Source organism: Panthera tigris, chromosome A2 (genome assembly GCF_018350195.1).
Source record: "Panthera tigris isolate Pti1 chromosome A2, P.tigris_Pti1_mat1.1, whole genome shotgun sequence".
Lineage (NCBI taxonomy): Eukaryota > Metazoa > Chordata > Mammalia > Carnivora > Felidae > Panthera > Panthera tigris.
The window spans coordinates 95,543,456-95,563,298 of NC_056661.1; the positions used below are offsets into that span (position 1 = coordinate 95,543,456).

General features: G+C 40.1%; 1 long non-coding RNA gene across 7 annotated transcripts in view; it reads right to left on the reverse strand.

Annotated features, from left to right (window-relative positions):
* Nucleotides 1-19,843, reverse strand: part of LOC102949850 — a 162,388-nt gene that overhangs the window by 125,168 nt on the left and 17,377 nt on the right. For all 7 annotated transcript variants that reach the window (XR_006211171.1, XR_006211182.1, XR_444191.2 and 4 more), the window contains exon 2: nt 16,937-17,076. This is a non-coding gene — a long non-coding RNA (uncharacterized LOC102949850). The remainder of the gene's footprint in view (nt 1-16,936; nt 17,077-19,843) is intronic.

The following is a 19,843-nucleotide window of genomic DNA, read 5'->3' on the forward strand; positions in this document are numbered from 1 at the left end:
GTCTCAAGAATGACTGAGAGGGTCTTCAAATTCACATTTAGAATTTACTGTTTGCCTTTCCATGAACATAATGCATCTGGTTGTTGGCCTCCTAATTCATCCTGCATAGATGAGGGTAAAAAAACCTAGTTTATAGCTAACCCTCCTCCATCATTCCACTTAAAAAAAAATTTAATGTTTATCTTTGAGAGGGATGGAGAGAAAGAGTGAGAGAGAGAGAGAGAGAGAGAGATAGACAAAGTAAGTGGGGGAGGGGCAGAGAGAGAGGGAGATACAGAATTCAAAGTAGGCTCCAGGCTCTGAGCTGTCAGCACAGAGCCCGCCCAATGTGGGGCTCAGACTCACAGACCGTGAGATCATGACCTGAGCTGAAGCTGGACACATAACCAACTAAGCCACCCAGGTGCCCCACCACTTCTTTTGTTTAAGAAAAAATGTGGCTGATAATTTCACAAGTTGATCAAGAAATACACAATTTCAGTTTTAAATTATGAATTCTACTCTTACATTTAGATCACTGACATTTTATTTATTTAAAAAAATTTTATGGCTAAATTTTTAAATTACAGAGAATAGTTAATAGGTGTAACTATAGGTTAGTGAATAATATCGAATATTCAGAAAAATTTATGAGGTGCTTTATGTTAAGTTTAAGCTGAGCCACTTGGAGCTAGCAAAAGAGTATATGAGTAGAAATTTGGCAAAAATTAAGAGTCAAATACTGAAATAAGGTAAAAGCAGTTCTCTGTTGGGTGACTGGAAATGAATGGGAAAACCCATAAATGTGAGGATGGGTGATTCAGAGTTGAGAATGTACAGAGCACAAACCTGAAGGGGAGTATGTATTTCCTAGGTATTTTATAAATAAGGAATTTGAAAGCCAAAGCAGTTAACTGTCTTGACAAGGTCACATAATTAGGGGCAGAGCCTGGATGAAAACTTAACTCTCTTGACCCAAAGTCTATCACTTTTTCCAGTATCCTACATTATCCTGTGATTAGGTATGGAGTTGGAGATTTCAATGTCTATGGAGTCATACAGGTGAAGACACCAGAATAAAAAGAGTGGTAAGATTATATAAAGACAGAGCTGTGAAAATAAAATAATAAGTCTGATTAATTTTTCCAGGTTATAGGAAGTAACAGTTGTCTCTCCAAGCATGGAGAAAGGAGGAGGGGGAATTATTGACAGAAGGGTGCTTTGGGTCCTTATCTGGTATTTAGCCCAGGAAACTGTGTAAGAATCCAACTTTAAGAAAAATCTTCAGGTGATATTTTTCACACACACACACACACACACACACACACACACACACACACACACAGCAAAGGATGTAAAGGTCCAATTAAGGAGCTTATCTGATAGAAGACTCTAGCACTTTGTTTAGTAATTATATTGCCCTTCTCATTGCCAGGGAAGGGGGTGGAGAGCTGTTAAACAGTACAATAGACAAGGCATTACAAGGAATCCAGATAACAGCCAACAGAACTGGTCATAAAAAGATTAGAAGCTCTTGAAGTTGACCAAACAGAAGGAGCAGATAACACCCATCTACAGGTTCTAAAGGCATGAGCAAGGAAATGGGTGAACCTTAAGACTACAGCCTACATGGTGTCAAATGGAAGGCTGAGTAAGAATAGGACTCACTCAGGTGTCAACTGTCTAAGATATTTTGGCAGAACACTTTTCTAGACAAAGTTGGTCTATGTGACTGGTCCTCAATTTTGGACAGTCTTCTGAAACTTAGTCACAAGATTTTTATGATAGGTGTGAGAAAGAGCACTCCAGGGACTTAGGAGTCATAAAACTTAAGGGTAGTGCTCTAATGAACTCAAAAATAAAAATATAGGTATTGAGCATCTCCTATAACAGGTAATCTCTAGAGTCTTAATTCTAAGACCATACCCTGGTATTATCTCTATTGTACAGACCTCAGAAAGGGTTGACTGATTTGGATGAGGCCATTCTGCTAATCAATAAGTGATGGGGTAGGAATTATTTCTGATTGTGTCTGATGCCTGTTTGTTTCTCATACACCACAAAGTAGATCAATGGGAAGAATTATAACTTCTAATTTTCTTCTCTGTCAAGATTGGAGCAGAGGGAGGAGAAGATGCATAGAGGAGGCAGGTCAGTTCATCCTGTGTTGGTTAATGTGTGCTTGACCCTATAGGAAATCATATGCTACAACATTTTCTAGGTAGTTTTTAAGGGAACTGAGAAAGAGGTTCCTGGACTCAGGACCCCAAACACTGTGCAGATAGCAATGGCTCCCCAATAACTATAGAATAAAAGTTAGCATCCAAACTCTACATTTTGGCATTCAAGATCCTCACCAGTCTGCCTCCAATCTAGCAATTTTGCTTGAATAATTTTTATTGTGAACTATGCCAAATATATATAAAATATATAAAATATGTATGTACAGCTTAATAAATGGTAATTATAAAAGTAGCTATTATATTCTAAGCACAGCGATCACAGTGCCTTCTTCCTATTATCATATTGGATCTTCACAAAATCTTAAAGTATCCTTATTTTGAAGACTCCAAGGGTAGGAGGGTTGTGGGGGGGTAGTTTAAGTAACTTGCTCAAAGTCATATAGCCACACAGCTAGTAAGAGAGTGAGGGATTTGAATTTTGGTCTGTCTGACTAGAATTATGTTTGGCATAACATATCCACCCCCCCTCCCCCCCAGCCATGCTACTCAGGCACATCATTGACTTTTTTCTCCTTTTCCTACAGGAAGTGAAAGGAAATAAAAATTTGGTTAACATATATTGAGTGCCTGGTATTGTACAATATACTTCAATTATCTTTATTTAATTCCCAAAATAATTTAAAGCAGCAAATTGTATTATCCTTATAATTGGCACATGACTATACCATAGTGGTAACCTTCATTTTCCTCTACTCCCATGTTAAAGAAGGACTAAGTGCTTAATGGGTTAAACTGAGAAATGGGTTAAAGTGTATAACACATTAACTAGAAATGGATAGTTCACTAAAGATTTGGTGGGTGACAAGTACCACTACCATACCAGATATTTCTATTCTAAATTGTGAAGTTCCAATCTGTACCAGCTACCATCTTTCTTCTCAAGTTCCTTTCTTCCAAAATCTTATCAATCATATTGCCCCCACTTGTCTTCTTCAATGGGATTTGATTCAGAAATATGGTAGAATTCAGGGCATTTTCTTTTCTTCTTCTTTTTTAAATGTTTATTTATTTATTTTGAGAGAGAGAGAGAGAGAGAGCGCGCGTGCAAGCAAGTGGGGGAGGCGCAATGCATTGTCAGTGCAGAGCCAGGGCATTTAATTTTAAGTACTGAATATCTGATGGTAAAAATTTTTATCTTACTTTCAAGAGAAGCTCTTTAACTTCCATTGATAAGCAATTCAGTTAAGAAGGAAAAAACTGTACGTTTAACCAAACAGAAAATGCACAAGGGGTGCCTGAGTGGCTCAGCCGGTTGAGCTGGCTCTTGATTTTGGCTCAGGTCATGATCCCAGGATTGTGGGATCAAGCCCCAAGTCAGCCTCCACCCTGAGCATGGAGCCTGCTTAAGATTCTCTCTCTCTCTCTCTCTCTCTCTCTCTCTCTCTCTCCCTCTCCCTCTGCCCCTTTTCCCTGCTTGTGCGCTCTCTCTCTAACATAACACTGAAAAAAAGAAAGAAAATGCACACAAAATCTTACAATCTGCAATATGCCTCTGTGTTATGTGGCAATTTTAATTATGTTTAAGAGGCTAATGCATGAAATCATACAGTGGGAAGCCTTTAAATCTGCCTTTTACTCAGCTCAAAGCTCTTGAGACTCACACCATTGTGCATATCAGTAGTACATTTTTTATTACAGAGTATTTTTTATTACAGAGTAATCGTATGGATGTACCAAAATTTATTTATCCATTCACCAGTTGCTGAGCACTTAGGCTGTTTCCAGCTTTTGGTGGGTATGAACAAACCTGTTACAGACATTTATACATAGATCTTTGTGTGGAGGTATGTTATTTCTCTTGGGTAAATTCCTAGAAATGGAATGGCTATGCTATATGTTCAGTTTATGTTGAAATTTAATGTTTAACTGCTAAACTCATTCAAACATGGCTGTGTCATTTTACATTCCCATCAGCACCGTATAAGAATTTCAGTTATTCCATGTTGGGGTGCCTGGGTGGCTCAGTCGGTTAGGTGTCTGACTTCAGCTCAGGTCATGATTTCACAGTTTGTGAGTTTGAGCTCTGCATCAGGCTCTGTGCTGACAGCTCAGAGCCTGGAGCCTGCTTTGGATTCTGTGTCTCCCTCTTTCTCTCTGCCCCTCATCTGCTCACACTCTCTCTCTCTCAAAAATAAACATTAAAAAATAAAAAAAAAAGAATTTCAGTTATTCCACACCCTCAACACTTACTATTTTAAAGTTTTAGCCACTCTGATGATTGTATAATAGTATCACATCAATGGTTTCATTTGTATTTCTGCAACAAGCATCTCTTCATATGCTTATTTGCCATATTTATATTTCTTTAGTGAACTGTCTATTCAAATCTTTTGCCTATTTTTTAACTGGGTGGCTTGCTTTCTTATAAGGTTTTTTTGTTTTTGTTTGTTTGTTTTGTTTTGTTTTGAGAGAGAGAGCACAAGCGGGGAGGGCGAGACGGAGAGGGAGAGGGAGAACCTTAAGCAGGTGCCATGCCCAGCGTGGAGCCTGATGTGGAGCCTGATGTGGGGGCTGACACAGAGCTCAATCTCACAACTGTGACATCATGACCTGAGCCAAAATCAAGAGTCAGACGGTTAACTGATTGAACCACTCAGGCACCCTATGCTTTCTTATATAAGTTTTGAGTGATCTTTTATATATCCTGATATAATTCCTTTATCTGATATGTAATTTATAAATATTTTTCCCAATCTGTTTCTTGTTTTTTAATTTTTTTAACATTGTGTTCCAAAGGGGAGGTATTTTTTAAAAAAAAATTAATGTTTATTTATTTTTGAGAGAGAGACAGAGAGACACAGAGTGTGAGTGGGGGAATGGGCAGAGAGAGAGAGGGAGACACAGAATCCGAAGGAGGCTCCAGGCTCCAAGCTGTCAGCACAGAGCCCGACACCGGGCCCAAACCCACAAACCATGAGATCACAACCTGAGCTGATGTTGGACGCTTAACCGACTGAACCACCCAGGTGCCCCTAAGAGGAGGCATTTTTAATGAAGTGACTTAATGAAGTACAATTTACCAACTTATTCCTTGATTTCTATGTCCTAAGAAAGATGATAAAGATTTTCACCTATTCTTTTTTTCCTATAAGTTTTATAATATTAGCACCTATACCTAATTCTCTGAGCCATTTTGAGTTAGTTTTTGCTATGGTGGCAAAGACCATTGTTCATGATTTTTATGGTGGCAAAGACCATTGTTCATAACCATTTATTGAAAAGACTATTTTCCCCCATTGAATAGCCTCTCTCAAAAATTAATCAGCTATATATGTGTCGATCTATTTCTGACTCTCTTCTGTTTATCCTTATGCAAATACCACATTGCTTTAATTATAATAGCTTTATCCTAAATCTTGAAATCAGATGGTGGACAACCTCCAGCTTTCACTACATTCTTTATAGAGTTATCAAATTTGGAAAAACCAAGAGGGGAACTTTCTCTCACATAAGTACTCTGAACACTTGCACATATTTTGGAAGCATCCCTTTGCTTCTTATAATAATTTACATCAGTTGCTATTAAGCCTTACGTATCCTAAGAATTCATTATAAGTTCTTGCTTTCATGTTCCCTTGCAAATGAACCCCCTAAATGAATCCCTTCATGTCCATGATGTGTGTAATTTGTCATGGAGGTCATAAATACCAGGTCTCCAGCACCATGGGAGGCAAGTGGGCGGCATTGCTGAACAGCTCTACTTTTCAGACTGTCAAGTTATCCTGCTCTCCCATGGTTTCCTGATGCATGGGAGCCTGGCACCTCACTTCAGAGGCTTTGAAAACAGGTTGTGCAGGTTGCATTTGAAATGGCAAAGAGCTCACTTTTAAGTCTTGGGAATTCCAGGGAAAGTAGAATCACTTTCACCAATTCAGTCCATGGAAATAAGGAATCAAAAACATTAGTCATGCAAACTATTATGTCACAAATCAAGGGGATTTATGCTGAAGACAGAGCCCTAGCCTTGTTTTTCGAATGCAGGAACCTCTCCTCTGTCACCAAAGGGATTTGTTTGGACAGACACTTCTTTTGCTAGAGTATTTTCACAGTGGAAAAAGTGTATATAACATCCCACTTACCATTCTATAATTATTTTCCTATCTGTAATTTTCTCTCTCCAAACTAGTGACAGACAAAACTTGATAAATAGGAGTTTCACAGTGAGTGACAAATGTCTTTGCATAATAGCAGTTCATTTGTTTAGCAATATTATTGAAGAAATGTAACAAAGTACGAGCTTAAAAACAAAACATTTTTTCTTAAATGAATTGTACACTTCCTTGTGCTCATAATGGAATCTGCTGAACAAATTTAATCTCCCCTGGTAACTCAGGCACTATTGGAGGCGTAGTGTTGTTTGCGCCCGTACGAAACGATTGTACTTTTTACTTCCTGCGTTCATTTAATAGCTTCCCTCCTGTCCTGTTGGTATTGGCCTTTTATTTGCAAACTGCTGTATTAGGAATGAGATAATGGATCTTGCTGGAACTGTGAGAGAAGTAGGAGCACATGGGTTCTGTGTGGGGGCCAGAGGCTTCTCTTATGAGTTCATAATTTCTTTTCATTAAACTTTGTGACATGTTTTCCCTCCCCAAGTGACTCAGAGGTTCTTGGCTTTGTCATAGATAGCTAAATCTCCGGAAATAACCGTGTGTGTGTGTGTGCGCGCGCGCGCACGCAGGAAGGTCTGGTGTGTGTCTGTGGGTTAAATATGTGAGAGGAATAAACACATAGATATATACATATAATATGTATTTTAAATTCCTCAAGAGTATCTCTACATATCTGTAGATCTCTACATACCTCTAATCCCTGAATAAATGTTAGTTGAGTTAATGAAAAAACAAAAACAAAAATAAAAACATAGACTTTGCATGTATTGATAGGTAGTGACCATAGCAACTTTGGCAACTTTATAATTCTTTCTGCAATGTGGGAAATGTGTTATATCACCCTGGAATGATGCCCCAATTCCTTGTGGAAGAGATGGTTATTCTCTTTGTTATGACCACTGGCCACACCAGCTTTGGGGGCCAAACTTCCAGGCAACTAGCTTTGTGTAGAAGGCTGTTAAGTGTTCCATCTGTGCCCACCCAGCTCAAATCCCCTCTCCAGGGACTAGGGGCACCATCAGTCTAATTTTCCTCAAAAAGTAAAAAGCTTATTTGCCACTTTCTAGTAAATAAAATGCTATTTAGAATATTCATATCAAAGGCAGTTGCAGCATCAAGATTTTCCTACTGCTGTTAGGTTGAATGGGAGTGGATTAACTGCTAATGCTACTGAGTAAAGAAATGAAAGTAGAATGTCATGATTTAGAAGCAGGGACACCTGGGTGGCTCAGCTGGTTAAGCATCTGACCAGCTCAGGTCATGATCTCGGGGTTCACAAGTTCGAGCCCTGTATCAGATTCTCTGCTGTCAGCACAGAGCCTGCTTTGGATCCTCTCTCTCTCTGCCCCTCCCCCGCCCATGCATTCTCTCTCAAAAATAAACATTAAAAAAATTAAATGTTTTTTTTTTCTTAAAGAAGGCCCCAATATTATGCAAGCTCTGGTCCACAAGACCTGGCTTTGCTCAGAGGTTATTAATGGGGTTTCTACCTGTGGCAGGTGTTACAGAAATGGCAGATTTGTGAGCCTCAGTCTTCTCCACACCACACACATCTAAACATTACCCTTTTTTTCCCACCATTTGTCTGGCTTGATTTTGTTTCTGACACTACTGTTGCCTCACAGTTCATATCATGTGTCCATCCAAAGAGGATTTCCCTTGAATTTCCCTGTGTCAGACCTGTCTATCTATCTCTTATATTTCTCTCCAGAAGCAGGCAACAACGCAGGCATTCTGGTTATATCTGGTCTGGTGCAGATGGGTTATAGCCTTGTTTGGGATTTGGTGGACGGCTGTTAAACATGAGAGACTTGTGCATATCTGCAAATCGCAAGTGCTTCTCATCCTTGGAGCTGTGTGTACTTGTTGCATAGAATTCACAATTATTTTTCTTTGGGTCAGCTGTCCCTCCCAATATTACCAGTGTTTTGTGTGTTTCAGTGTCACTGAACGTCTAATACTACAGGATATCTGGGGTTAGACTGGGAAGGCAAAAATTTGAAAATTAAGGCCAATTATTTTGTTCTTACAGAAAGTCAGGATTTTTTTTTTTTTTTTTAAACAACAGTGAACACATTCTTTCTGGACTTGCAGACCCAGCTTTCTTTGTTGATTGGGAGACACTGATAGCTGTGCAAATACTTGAAAATTGTATCGTCTTGTCAGAATTGAGGGAATTTTAATACTGTTGAAGTGGGTGCTGGTAAGATGCATTCATAATCGTGGTGGTGCTGTGATGTTGCCTGCGGTTTACAAACTTAACTTCCTTATCTACCTGAATACCAGTGTCTGATAGAGGCAAGGATTCTTGTCCACATTGCTTGGGCTCAGCACTCCGACAGCTGGCTTTTCAAGTGCAGCTGAATGGAACACAGTGTGAGAAAACCACTATTCCATGCTGATTTTCAGAGCCACTGGAAATGGACAGACTGCCTCTCCCTGCTCTGCAGGCTGGACAACAGCTTTCTTCCACTAAGGCGATCACTAAGGCCAACCTCTTTGAAACACAGCCCTCTGGCTACAAGCTATAGGACGTTTCTGGAAAGTTCCAAATATGCTCTCCATTCAGAGTCTGACACTGTTGTCCCTTCTTAGATGTAATGTCCCTTGACTTCAGTGGGTGTTCTGCATGAAGGAGGACTCTGGGATTTGCTTTCAAAGAGTTTAATGTTTTAAACTGTTAAGTCTGGGAACTATCCACACATCCATTGGATGTCTCCTTTTCTTTCCAGACTCCTATGGAAATTAGATGTCTATTATGAGCTAAGTATGGGGTGATTGGAATTATTAAAATACACAATTTTATACAAGGACGGGTGACTTTTTCCCCCTCTGTGCCCATTGATTTAAAACTCTTTGTGAGCCTATGTGACACATCCCGGTTCTCTTCTCTAAGAAAGATTAAGGATTAAGTGCCCTACCCATCCCATCTGTTTCTTCTTCTTAAAAAAGTTCTCAGTCTTTCTTCCCACCACTATTCCTGGGATCATGACAGATATACACACGTGAAGACTGATTTCAGAATAAGCATGTCAGTACAGAGAAGTGAATAAGGAAAAAAGAATGGTGGCCTGAAAGCATGCAGAGGTTTACAGAAATGAGGTACCTCCTGTAAAAATCTCAACTGCTCTGAGAGTCTCGGTTTTATGGAATGCCTCTTTGGAATGATTTTCTTTTTCAGTGGCTGCAATACATAAAGGCCACTGAAACTTGCTATTACCCTCCCCCTGCTTTTCATAAACTCCTCAAGTTCGGGTCAGCTTTCACGCATCTAAGCCTGGGTGGCAACTCTGGTTTAAATGCCATTTCATGCCTGATAAAATTTCATTAGGCATTTTAACTTTTAATTTCTTTTATTGACTTATCGTGCAGATGGAGAGAAATGTTTAGAAAGGGAAAAAATTTAAACAGGGATTTACTGAAGTCATGTTTCAGTAAGGAAGGAAATACCATTGACTTTATTACAGCTGCCTAATGTTTTCCACAAACTGTAGAAATAATGCGTTGTATCTCGGTGACCTACAATAGCAGCTGACTGCTTGCACATGATGGAAATGCAATTTTGGGTTTGCTAAAAATTAACTATTTAATGCCCTGGTGTCTGTGTCTCACTGTATCTTGTGTCTGGTTTGTTCTATACACTCTTTTCAAGTTGTGGTCATGTGCTGCAGGTTTGAATGTGGGTATGCAGGCTGCTGAGAGGCAACTGGGGTTGGGGAGAGGCCATACTCACATGTCTGTCTGCTGTCCCTACGTGGTCCTAAGAGCTGATGTGAAGATTTCCTCTGCTTTCTTCCTGTGGTCCCTTCACCTGCCCCTCCCCAAACCCCCCAGCCCAAACCAACCAGATTCTTCCCTCTCTCCCTCTCTCCCTCCCTTAGCTGAGCCTTATCTGGTATGTTCAGTGATGCGATAAAACAAAAAGGGAAGTTTTTGATTGCCCAAACACACCCTTTGGAAAGATTCCAGCCAGAGAAGAGTCCGTTAAGGAAAGCGAGAGCAGTATGGGGAGGCCTAGGTGCCAGGATTGAGGAAAATGCAAACTTAGGAGGAAAAATAATAACATGCTAGAATGGCAGTGGTGGTTTTGAGAGGTTTGGAGGGTGGAGGGAGTTGAAAAAGGAACTTGCCTAATGAGGCCTCTCTGAAGATTTACTGCTGTGGCTGCTATGGGGAAGAGGGTCCGGAGAAAAGATGTTCTGCCCTGACTAGCTTCACAGGAAATCAGACAGGGCTTGCATTCTCTGGCAGGCAGAGAAGAGACACTGCTCAGCCAGAAGCATCTACAGACTTCCAGTTTAATTGTTTTTAAAGAGCCCCTTCCACACAGCATTTGTGACCCTTACACATGCTGTTCTCAAGGCAGAAAACCAAATAGAGAAACCATACTGGATGAAAGACATTCCCAATTTGTCCTAAGGATGACCACATCATTCCTGGGGGTACCATTTCCTCCCCTGACTGCACCTCTCAGGTAGCTCAGAGCTCATCCTGCAGCCATTAGCTTCCTGGCTGAGAAGACACAATAGACCATCCATGGAGGTCAGAACACTCTCTGTCATTTGCCCGGTGGATTAGGGGTTGACCTCTCCCCTGTTTCCCCAGAAGGACCCAAAGCCCCTCTTACTTCCAAGGACTGGAAGTGAAGTTCTACAGTGCAAATTCCACAGCACTGGGGCCTGCACTCAAATAGGATGCTCTCTTCACACTAAAGGAGCTACAAAGATGAAACCACTGGTGGAAAATACTACCTTTCAGGTGAGAAAGTTCCATTTCTCCACCTTTGGAGCAGATATGATCACTGCCATTTTACTGACAGTGAACAGAAGTGATTTGCTCAAGGACACAGAAATATTTGTCCTTAGAACACCCCTATTCCATCCGACCGCTGGAGGATATGCACACCCTGCTCCCATGGACTGGCTGATGTCATCTTGAGAACTCATTCTGGGTAATAAATCAGAATCCTTTAAGGGGAAAAAAGATAAATGGGGTTCTGGGTGTTTTCTCACAAAAGACAGGAAAGCAGCCCATCTGGTCCACCATGTAAATCACAGTAAGTGAGGCAGAATATGGAGAGAGATCCAGAGTTCAGGATTCCAATCCCGTCCTAAAAAGAGGCTGAACTGGGTTTGAATAAAGTGAACTCAACTCATCATGAAGCTCAGATTCAAGGAAAGGCTGAGGTGCAGCCATGGTGTGGGGAGAAAAGCAAAGGAATACTCCAATGGCAGAGACAGGTTCTTTGCTCATTTGTCTCCAAGACAGGGAAACAGAGTAACAGGAAGAGGGGAGTCTCCCCTTCTTCACTCAGTGGTGTGTAGCAGCAGGTAGAATGAAGTGTGAGGGAGGTGTGCTTGTGACAGGTGAATACGGATGCTGGGTTCTGCCAGTGGTTCTTTAATCAGCTTCAGAAGCCTAGTCGGTGCTGTGAATGTATGCGTGTGTGTATATGTGGGTGTGAGCATGCACATGCTTGTGAGAGACACCAAAAGGCGGAAAGACAGAAGGAATGCGAGAGATTCACAAACATGTAGAACAGTGTATTTTCTAGACATGCTTCTGCGTCCTTGAATGAATAGGTGCTACAAAGAACTTCTTCCTGAGGAAACCTAAGCAAAAAATAAGCACTTCACTAACATCTGTTCTCAGGAAAGATAAAGGAGGTTGCTAGTTGCCTACTGAACATGTTTTCCCCTTCCTCCTTAGTAACAAAAACCTGATTTTGGGAGGTGTGGGAGAAGCAAATTGCCAATGAAGCTTTTATTTCTCATTTCTCCCTTGTTGCTAAGTTCTGGCCAATACGATATAAAGTAAATTTATCTGGTGGAACATCTAGGAAAGTTCCTAAAAAGAAAAACAGACAGATGGCAGCTCTCTTGTCATTGTAAAGTACAAAGCTAGGTCCTGATGATATCAGAGTAGGAAGGTAGAAGTAGCCCATGTCACTAATGGCGTCTCAGTGGCTGCATAAAGACTGTGGGTTTCCCTTCCCAGATTTCTTTTACAAGAAAGAATAAATCCCTAATTTGTTTAAGCCACTGTGACAGGATCTGTGTTATTAGCAGGCAAAGCCAATTCCTGACTGATACAGAATGCAAGCTGCTTACTCTTTTCTCAGTACATGGGTAGTACACAGGACACAAAGAAGTGAAGGCTCCTGCTATAAAGTAAGTCAATAAACATAAGGAATAGGTTCTAACTCAGGGCTATTACCAACCTTTAAGATGTGAATGTCATAACTGTTAATGTCACAGACCTTTCTAAAAAAACGTAGGACTCTGTAGACAATCTCCTTAGGGAAATGCATACGCACATTTACATAGAAAATCTTCACACACAATCTTAAGCATTTTATGCAATCAGTGAAGCCCATCCATGAAGCCCTTGTTAAGGATTTCTGCATTAGGTTACAATTACTTCAAAAGGCAGAAAAGAAGGGACTAGATCTGGTTTGGCTAATGGTTAGTACATTTAGAGTCTTTTTCTCAGGAAAGCTCAGGGGTAAACTGGGTCACCTGGGTAGTCATAGTCTTTCCAGGAGCTTTCTACAAGAGCAACCTAAATCTTCTGGATTTGGAATTATATGGTGAGATCATTTGGTGCAGGAGAAATCAGATGTTATTCAGGCCTGGTAGGCCCCCTGGGACCAAGGCACTGGCTCGACCATTACAGGGAGCTTCAAGAGCTTTTGAGACTAGTTGTAGTCCTAGGTGAAATGAATGAATGAATGAATGAATAAGTAAATAAATAAATAAATAAATAAGTGAGCTAATTCATTCTGTAAACCTGAGCAAAGGATATTGGGATGGGCTTTGTGACTCAATGTGAACATCTTCAGAGAAGTATACATTCTTTTTTTTTTTTTTCCCTCTATGACTTTTTTTTCCCAACATATGAAATTTATTGTCAAATTGGTTTCCATACAACACCCAGTGCTCATCCCAAAAGGTGCCCTCCTCAATACCCATCACCCACCCTGCCCTCCTTCCCACCCCCCATCAACGCTCAGTTTGTTCTCAGTTTTTAAGAGTCTCTTATGCTTTGGCTCTCTCCCACTCTAACCTCTTTTTTTTTTTCTTTTCTTCCCCTCCCCCATGGGTTTCTGTTAAGTTTCTCAGGATCCACATAAGAGTGAAAACATATGGTATCTGTCTTTCTCTGTATGGCTTATTTCACTTAGCATAACACTCTTCAGTTCCATCCACATTGCTACAAAGGACCATATTTCATTCTTTCTCATTGCCACGTAGTACTCCATTGTGTAAATAAACCACAATTTCTTTATCCATTCATCAGTTGATGGACATTTAGGCTCTTGCCATAATTTGGCTATTGTTGAGAGTGCTGCTATAAACATTGGGGTACAAGTGCCCCTTTGCATCAGTACTCCTGTATCCCTCGGGTAAATTCCTAGCAGTGTTACTGCTGGGTCATAGGGTAGGTCTATTTTTAATTTTTTGAGGAACCTCCACACTGTTTTCCAGAGTGGCTGCACCAATTTGCATTCCCACCAACAGTGCAAGAGGGTTCCCGTTTCTCCACATCCTCTCCAGCATCTATAGTCTCCTGATTTGTTCATTTTGGCCACTCTGACTGGCGTGAGGTGATATCTGAGTGTGGTTTTGATTTGTATTTCCCTGATGAGGAGCGACATTGAGCATCTTTTCATGTGCCTGTTGGCCAACCCGATGTCTTCTTTAGAGAAGTGTCTATTCATGTTTTCTGCCCATTTCTTCATTGGGTTATTTGTTTCTCGGGTGTGGAGTTTGGTGAGCTCTTTATAGATTTTGGATACTAGCCCTTTGTCCAATATGTCATTTGCAAATATCTTTTCCCATTCCGTTGGTTGCCTTTTAGTTTTGTTGGTTGTTTCCTTTGCTGTGCAGAAGCTTTTTATCTTCATGAGGTCCTGGTAGTTCATTTTTGCTTTTAATTCCCTTGCCTTTGGGGATGTGTCAAGTAAGAAATTGCTACGGCTGAGGTCAGAGAGGTCTTTTCCTGCTTTCTCCTCTAGGGTTTTGATGGTTTCCTGTCTCACATTCAGGTCCTTTATCCATTTGGAGTTTATTTTTGTGAATGGTGTGAGAAAGTGGTCTAGTTTCAACCTTCTGCATGTTGCTGTCCAGTTCTCCCAGCACTATTTGTTAAAGAGACTGTCTTTTTTCCATTGGATGTTCTTTTCTGCTTTGTCAAAGATGAGTTGGCCATACGTTTGTGGGTCTAGTTCTGGGGTTTCTATTCTATTCCATTGGTCTATGTGTCTGTTTTTGTGCCAATACCATGCTGTCTTGATGATTACAGCTTTGTAGTAGAGGCTAAAGTCTGGGATCGTGATGCCTCCTGCTTTGGTCTTCTTTGGAGAAATATACATTCTTGTTCTTGGGTTTTAGTAGATTTTGAATAGTCTTATGAGACTTCATATGTTTGTGAGACACACTGACAAGATATTCTGAATAGTAGGTTAGTTAATGAAAATGTAACAAGATATTTTACTTATAGAGCAGCTGTTCCAATGTTTGGGCATTCCATGTCAAGCTGCTATGAGCTGATCTAGTCCAAAGAGGCTTTACTGAAAGTATGTTGTAATAAACAGTGTCCACTGGGTGAATTTGCCTAAATAGTTTTTTGTGCATTATGTCTGTGGGAAAAGACATATGATATTTTGAAAGCTGTTTTGCTTTGATTCACTGGGAGTGAAGTAATTCTTCTTTCACAAATTCTAATTGTATGACACCATAGATTAGGCTTAATCCAGGTTGTAAAAATGTGTAAGTCCTACTGTATTAATTCCTCTTTGGAGGACATATATAATTCGTTTCTGTAGATCTTTATCATACATGCTTTCCTGTTCAACTATTTGCGTATCTTTCACTCCTTAAAAAACAACAGCAACAACAACAAAAAACCAAAAATATAAAACCCCAAAACCCCCTCACAAACAAAATAGGCATCCTGATTCTATTCATTTCAACCTCTAAGAGTATATGAAGAACATAGTGTTTGTGGAGCATTTTCTCATATTTTTGTAGCAAACTAGGATATGCTGGGGGCATTTGTTCTCAAATTTCGCAAAAAAATACCTGTGGAGTATGTTAAAATGCAGATTCCAAGGCCTCTCAAGGCTCTCATTCAGAGGGCCCATAATAGAGTTGGTAGCTGTTGTGCTTTAAGACAGCCATAATTTGTATCATAGAGCCAAAGCCCTTTTAGATGGAAGGGTGAAATTATTTGCTTCCTTTATTTGATTCTTTCCACTGGAAGACCTTGGAATGCTGTGGAAAAGTTTTGAAATAATCTTGTGCCAGACAATAATGGAAATAATGCCATCAGGGAAAAACTAGGAGGGAAAAAGTTTGGTTCTCATAACTGCATTGCCTGGGTATGTAACAGGGTTACATTTGATAACATGTGGTATGAGGTGTATGCCAGGAACACAGTTGATACTCAGTCACTGGGGTGAATTCTGATGTACTCCATCATTTACATGGTGCTTCCTAAATACTATGTCACCTTAAAATTTGAAAACATCCTTCTCAGACTATTCAAGTTATGACTGAATTGATGACAATATCAGGAAGAGAAACTTAAGCCCTTCTCAGATACTGTTCCATCTGCTTCATGCCATAAAACCACAGATGGTCTCTTCTCTCTTTAGGGGACTTTAACATTCTTGTTTTACAATGCTAGGAATTATAATATATACAATATGCTTCTCTGAAAGTGTCATTTATGTTTATAATATACTGTCCTTTAACCTAGAAACATGTATCATGTAAACTACAGATGTCTGTTTTTTTGCATTTATGTGGAGGGTCTCAAGTACTTGCTGTCTGTTTTCACTAAACCTTAGTGTGGAAAGAGTTTTTCTCTATGTTTGACTCCACTTGTGAGAGGCAGGCAAAGCTAGGCAGAGGAATGGGGCTGCTCTTGACAGGGGCCAACACTGGGGAGGGGTAATCTATAGTCAACAAGTCAACAGTGTTCAAGAAAGAGAAAGGTCAAATTAGGAGAAGCCCAGCATATTCATCATCAGGGAAGAGCAGCATGTGGATAGCACAGGACAAGAAGAAAGGCTGGGATGACAGAAGGGGGCAGGAGCCGATAAGAAGAGCAAGGAAGTAAAAGGGTCCAGGCCATTTTTCCATGAGTGGGTCTGGGATTCTCAAAACTTATTTTTAGTAGTATAAAATTCCATTCTCTGGATAATACAAGCCTTTTTGGGTCACATTTTAAGTAATCATTTAAGGCATCTAGTTCTTTTAACTACCTTCAAACACAGAATCTTCAGCAAACATTGGAATTTATTCACAGAAGGCTGGGGGGGGGTATCTAAAGGGAATTCACATCCAATATCTTCATGTGATATTTCTATAGCTTCTCTGTTGGTTTCAGCCACCTCTGAAGGCATTGGATGGTGCCACCATTCCATGGCCACTGCCCACCTGTGGGCACTGATGCCTTTGTCTGGGATAGAGGTCCTTCAGAGCTTTTCAAGCTGCCAATCCTTAACATGCCCAGGGCAGGATGCAGCACCCAGAGCTCTCTGAAAGAGAATGCTGCTGTGGCTAACCCCAATATGGAGAGAATAGTTCTTCCTACCTGGCTGTCCTACTTGGTCACCAGGTCCCAGGCATTATGGGACCTGCCTCCAGCCTCACAGAGCTTCTCAGGAAAATTCTTCCATCAGGTTTTGCCTCCTCAGGTCTCAAACATGAGTCTATGGGGGCTGATGTCAGGAGCTAGAATCAATGACATACATCACATTATTCTCTGCATTCTCCCTCTAAAAGCCCACTCTCTCTGGTTCTTCAGACACAAACCCTCTCACAAACGAATTCCTGAGACCAGCTCTACTGGTTCATTAGACATGGCTAATACATCTATATCCCACTGTGTGGAAAGTCAGACGTCTCTGCCTCTGGGGTTTTCTATCATATGCAGGCATTTACTGGCCTGATTTGAAGTCCCATAATCTGTGTAGACAGCATGAGACACCTTGTACTCACTTCCGTCATACATGTAGCTTTCTAGCATTTGCCACTTCTTTCTCAGAAGACTGGGAAACAGCTGAGGTAAGCAGTTGAGTTAACTTCAGACGTAGAAAACCTAAGATTCTCACATTATGGCTGATGCATATTTGCTAAAGTAGATCTATATCTTGGGATCTCTGGTATTTCCTGCACACATTCTAGGGTTCAGCTATGTGCCTCTAAGAGTGGGAATGTTGTCTAGGATCCTGTGTTGTCCCAAGGAACTTTTAGTAAGAAAGAGTAAAATTGGATAATGAAACTCTATGAGTATTAGTTACCTTTCCTCCTGAACAAAGCCTACTCTAAACAACATTATGATATAGATGAGGCTGGTCTGGTGGCACCACCAGCTCACATTTCCCTTTGCTTCTACCCCCACCTCACCCTATCCCAAGAACCTGCCTGTGGAAGAAAAGGCCAGAAGCACTGTGACCAGAAACAAGGCTCTGGGGTAAGAAAACGGTTTCAAAGCTTAGCCTTGCTGCATGACCTTGGGGAAGTTCCTTAACACCTATAAGCCTCAATTTTTTTATCTGTCAAATGGAAATAATCTCATAGTATTGGCATAAAGGTTGAATGAGATAATGTCTGCTCTACAGTTAGAACGCAGTAAATGAAAGCCATTATTATTATTGGTTTTCCCTTATAGAATTCTCCCTTCCAAGATGCCCTATGTCCTAGATACATCCTTTTCCTTCCCCCAGATAAAACCTGATCTCAGAAAAGCAATTACTTATCATAGCTGCTAAGTGCATTGTGCCTAAGGTACTAGCATAGTTGTGGCATACAGTGGACATCTAAATACTTTGAGTCCGTTAAGGTTCTAGTGATGGATTTGCAGACTATGTTACTACTGAAGGTATTTGCATTATTAAATCATGGTAACAAACTTAAAAAAGTGTTTCATTCATTCAAGGAACTCATTTTGGACACCTACTTTATGTCAGGTACTGTGTTAAGTCCTCACTATATGTATAGTAGTATTAGAAGCTGATAAAATCTCTGTACTTGTGGAACTTTGAATCTAACAAACGAAAAAATGATAATGGGATTTCAAATACTGGTGACTGTGTAGTATGGGAAATAGAGAACAGAGCTTTAGGGGGATTAGGAAGAAAGATACAGAAAAATGGATTAAAAGGGAAAGATTAAATGAACAACTTAAATTCTAAGTAAAAGATCATTCCAACAGGATGAGAACAATCATACATAAGCAGCCCTAATTTCAAATGCTCCCTTGAATGAAATTCAAGATTGCACACCAGCTCCCCAAAGTAGTTGGGTCTAAAATTCAGTAAACCATGCCTTTATGATCTGACTCAGGACTAGAGTCATTCCATAAAAATGTATATTCTGGAAAATGAAAATTGGCTCTTAAGAACTTAATTGGAAAAATTCTCTTCTCCTTCAGTAATCAAATGCATGTACTTCCTTTTCCCTCTATTATTAAATTAGGATCTACAAAAACCTAATGAAATTATATAAATATTCACAAAATTACTTATGAACAAACTTTTACCAGTTACTTTGTATAAAAGCATATTTCATTTAAAATGGGATTTTTATAAGCAAATAATCTTTTACTATAAGTTAAAATCTTGGAGGTTTGGAAGGGCTAATAATTTTGTGCAATATGTAGTTTTTTTATTTTCGATATATTTTTTCAAAGGATTTAGATTTCGTTAACACTAATAACTCCTCCTACAGTGGACCAGGCACTGTGGTAGGCACGTTTATAGAGCTTTTTCTCTTTTAATCTCATTTAATCATTGACATCACCCAGTGAGGTAGATTTTATGCTTGTTTTACTGATAGGAAACTGATGCTTAGAGAGGTTGAGAGAGTGGGTCAAAGTCATCTGCCTAGTAGAAGGAAGAAGCAGCATCTGTACCTCCAGCCTAGAGTTTTGTTCACTAGGCCAGGTGGCAGTACAAAGACTCTATGGCTAATAATCTTGGCAGTTTAGATTTTGACTTTTATCTGAAAATGGCTTATAGTTCATTCCCTGATGATTTACAGTCTGCAAATGATGTGGATGAAGTTATTCCATGGAAGCAATTGGTCTGGTTGTGAAGGGAGTTTGAATCACCTTTGTATGACAAAACCACCAAATCCCTTAATGATCTGAATCTTGGGTTGCAAGGAAAAAAAAAAAAAAAAAAGGAGAAGGGTGGGCAAAGAGCAACAAATAAAGAGAATAACAAGCTTTTGGTGTAGCAGCAAGGAGCAAGATACTCTGATTACCATGAGAAATTCCCATATGAATGAGAGAGACCATGCTCAGGACCCGGTTACCTGCATGTTGTAGGCTCCTGAAGGCCCTATAAACATTTATACTGGAAATGCTGCTAAAGTTGGTATCAGAACTCTTCACTGTGAAAAGAGTGGGCATTAACGTTCACATACTTCTTATAGGAGGCTCACTGAAACTTAAAACTTTGTACTCATACCCATACCCAAACTAAAACTGCTAAGC